Below are 7,514 nucleotides of genomic sequence, written 5' to 3'. Positions count from 1 at the left end.
GTTCCTTTTGTCAGTCAGCGTAGCCTGCCACATGTACTTCCTTCTGATCTGATGTTTGTGAATACAACGTTTGAATATCATCAGAGTCAAACAGCTTGGTGCAAAGCATCTTCTGATCTTCTGACCTTGAAGTGCTTTTGAGCGTGATACCATCAGAACTTCAGTGCTTCTGATCTCATGTTCTTCTGATGCTTCCATAGACCCATGTTCTGATTCTGCTTCGACCATCTTCTGATGTCTTGCCAGACCATGTTCTGATGTTGCATGCTGAACCCTTTGAGACAAAGCTTCTGAGCGCTGAATTATGCATACTCTTTATATATTTCCTGAAAAGGAAAATGCATTGGATTAGAGTACCATATTATCTTAAGCAAAATTCATATTATTTGTTATCATCAAAACTAAGATAATTGATCAGAACAAATCTTGTTCTAACACTGTGCAAATTGAGAGTATTTGTAGGCCTCTTCTGGTTGACTATTATATTCAAAGGAATCTCCCCATCCAGTTGGTTGGATGTCTTCAATCGAAATCTTTGAACTTTTGGGCGCAGTATATTTCACCATATAATCATACTTGCCACTTGGTTGTCCCAAGGTGTCCCAGATTTCTACAGGAACTGGCTCAGTTTCGTTGCCTTTGGATTTCTCTGAAGGAGGATAGAACGGTGCATGTGGTTCTTCCTGAGATATGTATCCCGAGTCATTGAGATAACATTTCCATTCTTCTTCAGGACCAGGTAGACCTTTTTCGATGCATTCTTCGATAAGGACATAACCTCTTGAGGAATTGGGTTAAGGAATCCTCCACTAATGAATGTTTCTTTGATCGGACGAAGGGTTTCATCCTTCTTGGTGCAGTTTGAGAATGTTGGTGAAAATCCGAGTCCTGCTCTGGTTTCATTCTTGGTAGGGATCACAACTTGTCCCCAGCCAGTGGTAGTTCCATCTTTTACTACTTTCACTGCCTCTTTGTAAGAAGAGATCGATGCTTTCTTCTTGGAAGATTCGTCTTCTAAAGAGAGACCTTGGAACTGAGTTCCTTCCACATCATCAGCACTGATGAAAGAGAAATTGGATAAATGGCTCACCATCAAGGCTTGTTCCCCGCTTATTGTTACCAATTTTCCATTTGTTACAAACTTTAACTTTTGATGGAACGTAGACGTTACTGCCCCTGCTTCATGAATCCATGGTCGTCCTAACAGACAGCTATAAGCAGCTTGAATGTCCATGACCTGGAAGGTGATTTGAAATATATGTGGACCAATTGTCATGGGAAGGTTGACTTCACCGATAACAGATTTTCGCGATCCATCAAATGCTTTGACAACTACACCACTGAACTTCATAGGCATTCCTTGGTAAGATAAACGAGCAAGAGTCGTCTTTAGCATAACATTCAAGGAAGATCCAGTGTCTACCAATACATTGGACAAAGAGTCTGACTGACAGTTCATAGAAATGTGTAGAGCAAGATTGTGATTTCTGCCCTCCTCGGGGAGTTCTTCATCACACAAGCTTAAATTGTTGCAAGCTGTTATGTTAGCTATTATCCCATCAAAGTGATCAACAGTCACATCATGATCTACAAAAGCTTGATCCAAGACCTTCATCCGGGCTTCCCTGTGGGCTTCTGAGTTTAAAAGCAATGAAAGTATTGAGATCTTTGAAGGAGTCTGCATAAGCTGATCCACAATCTTGTATTCACTTCTTTTGATAAGCTTCAAAATTTCATCAAAGTCAGGATTGACATTAGTTCCACTGGATTGACCAACATCAGTGTTTGTATTACTGACAGGAGTTTCCTCAGGATTCCCCACTGGTGTATCGACAGAATTTTGCCTGGTTGCAGGAGCAACAGGCTGCTTTGGAGGTAATGGAGTATACACACGTCCACTTCTTGTTACTCGACTCACATCAGCGATGTTTACGACAGATGAAAGAGTAGGTAAAGGAACTTCTTGTCCATTCTTTATCATTGTTGCATTGTAGTTGTATGGAACTGCCTTATCAGAGTCATAAGGAACAGGTCCAGGTAAACAAATGATCAAAGGAGCAACAGGAACCCTTGGCTTGTTGTAAGTAACTTCTATGCACTCAGGCATGTTGAAATGAGGAACGATGATGTTAACTTTAGGCATTTCCGAGTTGATATCTAAGACTAAAAGCTCATGCGGATAACATCCTATCTGTTAACTTCATCTTCATTCCTATTTCTGTAGATCTGAATAGTACCATTATCTAGCAAAACTTGAAGATCTCTTCTCACAATCGAACATCCGTGAGGATCTATGCAACATATGCTACAGGAACCGTAGTGATGCTGGCGAAAATTCGGCCCTTGACAGAGAGTGGCGTGCATTTGTACCAAATCTGCTCTTGAGAAATTGATATTATAGACTCGGTATGGACCAGGACATCTATACACCATGTTTACAACATGCCCTCCATGATTGGGCAGCGGATTTGCTTGCACATTTGGATTCAAATTCCTGAAAGAGAGGAGATTAGATCTAACCAACCTCTGAACTTCATATTTCAAAGCTATGCAATGCTCAAGATCATGGCCAGGCGCTCCTTGATGATAAGGGCATGAGACCTCAGCTTTGTACCACCATGGGAGTTTCTCAGGTACTGGTGGTGGTGCTTTAGTCTGAACAAGACCTCTTTCAATCAAAGCAGGATACAACTCTGTGTAGGTCATTGGAATCGGATCAAACTGTGGAGCTCTTTGCACACGATTCTGATTATTGTTAAACTGCTGAGCCTGTTGTCGAGGCTGTTGTTGTTGAAACTGCGGGGTAAATCCCGGATTCGGTGCTGTATTAACGACTGGCGCGATAGCAGCAATCTGTTGTTGACGATTGACGTTTCCTCTTGGCCTCCCTTGGGATACCATGTCAACACTTTGTTCTTTCTTCTTTGGGAAACCACTTCCAAACTTTTTGGTTCCGCTTGAAGATCCACCTTCTTTAGTTAGACGTCCGGTTCGGACTCCTTCTTCTAGACGCATCCCCATGTTTACCATTTCGGTGAAATCACTTGGAGCACTAGCAATCATGCGTTCATAATAAAACGGGCCAAGAGTATTCAAGAAGATCTTTGTCATCTCTTTCTCTTTTAACGGTGGATTAATCTGAGCAGCAGTTTCTCTCCATCGTTGGGCATATTCTTTGAAAGCTTCATGATCTTTCTGAGCCATAGATCGGAGCTGATCTCTGTCTGGAGCCATATCCGAGTTGTATTTGTATTGTCGGACAAAGGCCTCACATAGGTCGTTGAAAGTCCGAATATTGGTGCTATCCAAACCTGTGTACCACTTTAGTGCGGCACCAGTCAAACTGTCTTGAAAGTAATGGATGAGCAACTGATGATTATCTGCATAAGTAGACATATTTCTGGCATACATCACGAGATGACTTTGTGGACAAGAACTACCTTTGTACTTCTCAAAGTCTGGGACCTTGAATTTAGCAGGTATTTGTACACTAGGAACTAAGCATAGCTCCTGGGCATTCTTTCCAAACAAATCTTTGCCACGAATAGCTTTGACTTCCAGTTGAATCTTGTTGAACTGTTCTTGGAGATCTTCCACAAGGTTACGCTGATTTGTGCTATCATCTTGATCATGATAAATCTCATTCCCACCATAAGGAACAGTGTGAACCGTAGGGGTCGGAACTGTCATAGTCGGTTGAGAAAGTGCCATAGTGATTTGGGAAAAAGTTACCCCTGAATGTGGAATAAACGCCGAACCTTGTGTGGCAGGCGCTTCAGTTGTAGTTGTTTGGACCCCAGAGAAATTATGGCGAAAACCTGCACCAAAGCTGAAAGGCGTGCCCCAACCTTCTGGCATGGAGAAAGATGGAATGCTGAATGCAACTGTAGAAACTGGAGTAGTGACTTCAGATGTTACTGTTGCTTGACTGTTGGGTGGCGGCGGCTGATTCTGTGCGGCCATTAAGGAGTCAACCAGAGTAGTGAGACTTTCCAACTTTTCTTGAAGGGTGGTTACTGTACCACGAAGCTCAATATTCTCTTGTTCAGAGTGTTCCATTACTCTTCTTCTGCTTGAACGAGTATTGTATCTGTGATCTGATTGCGAGCGCGGTCGAGAAACTTTGAGACGCGACAACTTAACGATCTATTGGAGAAAGATCCAAAAGATGAGACTCTATACAACAGACTCGATATGCAGAATGATGCAAAAAAGAAGTTTATGATTTTTCCGAACATTTTAAAGATTATTTCCTTGCAAACATTTGAACACAAACTATTCTTTTATTGAAATAATGGGAAATGTTACAACATTGGAGCGTAGCTCCTTACAGAAGCAAATGATAAATGAAAAAGCTAAACAAATCCTAAACATCCTCATCGGACGAAGAACCAAATGCGTTGTGCAGCTTGAGCTTCATGATTTCTTTCCCATAATAACCTTTCAACTCGGCCTTTTCAGTCCTCAGTTTGTCAACAACATTCTTCCAATTGTCAGGCATCAGAGCATTGCTTGTTGAACCTTCAAGCTTTTTCTTGCTTTCTTTGATGTACCTCCTGATTGCAGCATCTTTCCGACGAATTTTCTCATCTTTGCTCATGAGCCATCCATCTTGATAATAGAGAGTTTCTTCGTGATCTTTCACTCGTTTCTTCAACTTTCTGTTTTCCACATCAGTTTTACGAAACTTTTCTTCCCAAGCGTCTTTTTCTAACCTCATCTTGGCTAGAGTCTCTCGGTATTCTTCTATAGTGTCAATGGGAACATCGGGTAATTGAGATACCACAGGGAACATGGGTTTTTCATAATCATAAGGCATTTGAAACTCCCTTGCTCTTTTCTTTACCCAACAGGTGTAGGTGTCCGTAGCAATGCAGTTTCTTGCCCCACCTTTTTCTTTCCATCGGACGTCGTACCAAGCTCTCACCATTCTTGTTTTCAACCCTTGAGGATCCTCTCCTTCTTGGTAGAAGTAACTTTCCACTGCGAGACCAATTGGTTTAACTGAATTTGCATACCCGAGTTGTCGTCGGGCTAGGACCGGATTATAGTTAATTCCTCCATGTGTACCAATGAGGGGTACGTTGGTGAACTCTCCACAACTATCAATGGTTTCTGTGCCGCAGCGAGCCAGAGTATACCAATGGATATCATTATTAGTAAGGGACATAAGTCTTTGAGGCCAACGCAAACCTTCTCGGTTTTCCGTGAAAGTAGGGGACTTAGGTAAGTGTGAAACAATCCATTTGTACAAAAGAGGTGCACAACATACAATGATTCCTCCGCCTTGGCGATTTTTGTGATGAATAGAGAAATACATGTCACCAAGCAAAGTCGGAACAGGATTTCCAATCAGAAAGATCTTTATGGCGTTGATATCAACAAAGTCGTTGATGTTGGGAAACAGAACCAACCCATAGATGAGAAAGGCTAATACAGATTCAAAAGCTATCATGCTACCAGTTTCAATGAAATCAAAGGCTTTCTTTATTAGAAACTGCGAAGTCAAACCCGGAAGGTTTCCTTTGGTAGTCCAATTACTTTCTATTTCAGATTTCTTCAAGTGGATACCTGCTGCAATGGCTGGTGACTTAGGAATGGCTTCCAAACCATTGAAAGGTATTTTGTCAGACACAGGAATACCCAAAAGATTGGCATATTCTTCCAAGGTTGGTACCAACTGATAGTCTGGAAAGGTGAAACACCGGTAGATGGGATCATAGAACTGAACCAGAGTTTTGAGAAGTCCTTCATCAACATGAGTGTTCAAGATAGGCAAAAGCTTTCCATGGCTTTTCCTAAAATCGGAAGGATCTTGTACAAAAGATGCTAACTCTTTCAGTATTTCCACATTAGGCGCTTTGAAACCGTACTTCTTGGTATGCCTCTTTACCCACTCCATCATTTAATCCTCTAATGTTTGCAAGGAAAATTTCTCTAAATTTCTTGGAAAAAATCATGTTTTTTATGGAAAAGATGGGTTTTTTAATGAATGTATGAATGCATGGATGCATGGATGCCACATATTCAAACATGGTAAAGCAAACATGGTGCGACAAACATGGTAGCGCAAACATGGTAACGCAAACATGGTATTGCAAACATGGTAACACAAACATGGTACACATAGGTTCAAAGGTCCAGCGTCACGAGCATGAGGTCAGAGAACCAAACATGGGATAGTACTAGGGTTTAATTACCTGCACAACATGTTCTACTGATACGTCAGAGTCTACATTTTTCTTTCGGATATTACCGGCTTGCACAACTGAACTCGTGAGCCAGCAATATTCTCAAGAAAAACTCGTCTGAGTGTGGTTCTCCGCATGACAACTAATCCAAGTCTACACCTGAATAGTTTCTGCACCACAACCTAATAAGGCCAGGATGGGTTATGGGTTCTACAGCCAACTCAGCTTCTACAGTTCAATGAAAGCAATAATGTCTTCGCAACTAACTTGCTAAACATATACTACCAACAAGGAACCTCCACTGAGCGGAAGGATTCTCATGCTGACTTTTTAAGGACTGACTCCTTGTATGCCATACATGACTATACCCTCCACCTAATTCTTATGTGTACTTAATCCGGGTTAGGATTTGTCCATAATGTATCACTTGTAACAGAACCACACAAGTAACAGAACCAAAGAACCACACATGTAACAAGAATAAAATAAAAACAAAACAAATATAAATAAGCCTTTCTTTGGAAACAATAAAAAGTTTCGTCCCCAGTGAAGTCGCCATTTTTCTGTCGCGGGGAAAAATCGTATCTTTTTCGGGATGAGACACCTGATGCCTTCTTTGGGCTCGAGTGCTCAAAAAAATGATTTTTCTTTTGTTCCGACCAAACTTTTTATTGTTTCCAAAGTAGGAAAAGGAAAAAAGCTACAATAACCTAAAAAGTGGAGGAGAGATTCCGGGTAAGAGGGTTGGTTATACGAAGGGAAGGTATTAGCACCCAACGTATCTATAGTACTCTATAGGTTTCTTTGTTATGTTTGTTTCATTCTATGTTATGGTGGAGGTTCTTGTGAAATAGGTGGGACCTAAGGTGTTTGTTTGATTATGCTCGCAAAGATCATCGCGATCCTCTGCATACATATCCCTTAGAGGGAATCAGAGCATCTGTAGCTCGGGGTCTAAGGGTGCTAAGGTTTGAATGGTTTGAGAGAGAAGTTTTGCTCGCCAAGGATACGACCTTGTGCCTACGTATTCTCAAAGGGATGTTGAGAAAGTCAGAGCAATCGTAGTTCCCACTTATGCTAGTGGAAGCAAAGGAAAAGAGACAAATGTCATCTCAATGTTCGATGTATGTAATCTATATCATCACATACATCTGTTTGTTTTTGTTTGAAAATCTTATCATTATAAGCCCTGGGCTGTGCCACTTATGGCGCTTAGAATGATAAAGATGTTTTTTTGTTTAACCAGCCTTGTGGCAAAAACTTTCAATGAAGTCAGCCTTGTGACAAAAAGTTTTGATTAATCAGCCAGCCTTGTGGAAAAAG

The sequence above is a fragment of the Vicia villosa genome, linkage group LG4 (assembly GCF_029867415.1).
Source record: "Vicia villosa cultivar HV-30 ecotype Madison, WI linkage group LG4, Vvil1.0, whole genome shotgun sequence".
NCBI lineage: Eukaryota > Viridiplantae > Streptophyta > Magnoliopsida > Fabales > Fabaceae > Vicia > Vicia villosa.
This window is presented reverse-complemented; position numbering follows the sequence as displayed.